Source organism: Colobus angolensis, unplaced genomic scaffold, assembly GCF_000951035.1.
Source record: "Colobus angolensis palliatus isolate OR3802 unplaced genomic scaffold, Cang.pa_1.0 Scaffold326, whole genome shotgun sequence".
Taxonomy (NCBI): domain Eukaryota; kingdom Metazoa; phylum Chordata; class Mammalia; order Primates; family Cercopithecidae; genus Colobus; species Colobus angolensis.
In genome coordinates, this window is record NW_012116555.1 from 1,776,934 (window position 1) to 1,779,084 (window position 2,151).

Sequence of the window (2,151 nt, forward strand, 5' to 3'; positions counted from 1 at the left end):
GCAGATCCAAAGGACTCTGACTGGAGCGAGCTTTATAAAAAAGAACATGATGTGTTTTAAGCTTAATGGGAAGGATGAGAGTAAATGAAGATGAGGATAAAGATATAGTAGGATCCAGTTTAGGGGGACTTTGTCAGACAGGATAAGGTATTTGACTTTATTCTAAGCATACTGGGGGCATTAAATGGTCTAATCTAGAGAGTGACATTCTCTGATTCATATTTTAAAGAAATTATACCGAAGGAATACAGGTTGGACCACTGGTGGAGCCTGGCAGAAGTCTAGAAAAAAGCTATGGTGTTGTGGACTTAATAACAGTGGAGAAGAAGTAGATGGCCGAATAAGAAGAGCTTTGGTCTCCAGCTCCCAGTGTGATTGACGCAGAAGATGGGTGATTTCTGCATTTCCAACTGAGGTACCCAGTTCATCTCACTGGGACTGATCGGACAGTGGGTGCAGCCCACGGAAGGCAAGCTGAAGTAGGGTGGGGCATTGCCTCACCCGGGAAGCAAAAGGGGTGGGGAGATTTCCCTTTAATAGCCAAGGGAAGCTGTGACAGACCACCTGGAAAAACGAGGCACTCCTGCCCAAATACTGTGCTTTTCCCAAGGTTTTAGCAACTGTCAGACAAGGTAATTCTCTCCAGTTCCTGGCTCGAAGGGTCCCACGCTCATGAAGCCTTGCTCACTGCTAGGGCAGCAGTATGAGATCCATCTGTGATGCTGTAGCCTGGCTTGGGGAGGGGTGTCTGCCATTACTGAGGCTTGAGTAGGTAAACAAAGTGGCCAGGAAGCTTGAACTAGGTGGAACCCACTGCAGCTCCACAAGGCCTACTGCCTCTAGACTTCACCTGTGTGGGCAGGGCATAGCTAAACAAAAGGCAGCAGACAACTTCTGCAGACTTAAACATCCCTGTCTGACAGTTCTGAAGAGGGTAGTGGTTCTCCCAGCACAGTATTTGAACTCTGAGAATGGACAGACTGCTGCCTCAAGTGGGTTCCTGACCCCCGTGTAGCCTAACTGGGAGACACTTCCCAGTAGGGGCCAAGAGACACCTCATATAGGTGGCTCCTGTTTGGGACGAAACTTCCAGAGAAAGAATCAGGCAGCAATATTTGCTGTTCTGTTATATTTGCTGTTCTGCAGCCCCTGCTGGTAATATCCAGGCAAACAGGGTCTGGAGTGAAACTCCAGCAAACTCCAACAGACCTGCAGCTGAGGGACCTGTTAGAAGGAAAACTAACAAACAGAAAGAAATAGCATCAACATCAGCAAAAAGTTCATCTATAGCAAAACCCCATCTGTAGGTCACTAACATCAAAGACCAAAGGTAGATAAAAACCACAAAGATGGGGAGAAATCAGAGCAGGAAAGCAGAAAATTCTAAAAATCAGAGCACCTTTTCTCCTCCAAAGCATTGCAGCTCCTCGCCAGCAACAGAACAAAACAGGACAGAGAATGACTTTGACAAGTTGATAGAAGTAGGTTTCAGAATGTCGAGAATAACAAACTTCTCCAAGCTAAAGGAGGATGTTTTAACCCATTGCAAGGAAGCTAAAAACCTTGAAAAAAGATTAGATGAATCGCTAACTACAATAAACAGTCTAGAGAAGACCTTAAATGACATGATAGAGCTGAAAACCATGGCACAAGAACATCGTGACACATGCACAAACTTCAGTAGCTGATTCGATCACATGGAAGAAAGGGTACCAGTGATTGAAGATCAAATTAATGAAATAAGGCAAGAAGACAAGGTTAGAGAAAAAAGAGTAAAAAGAAATGAACAAATTCTCCAAGAAATACGGGACTATGTGAAAAGATGAAATATATGTTTGATTAGTGTACCTGAAAGTGATGGGGAGAATGGAACCGATTGGAAAACACTCTTCAGGATATTATCCAGGAGAACTTCCCCAACCTAGCAAGGTAGACCAACATTCAAATTCAGGAAATACAGAGAACACCACAAAGAAACTCATCGAGAAGAGTAACCCCAAGACACATAATTGTCAGATTCACCAAGGTTGAAATGAAGGAAAAAGTGTTAAGGGAAGCCAGAGAGAAAGGTCGAGTTACCCACAAAGGGAAGTCCATCAGACTAATAGCAGATCTCTTGGCAGAAACCCTACAAGCCAGAAGAGAGTGGGG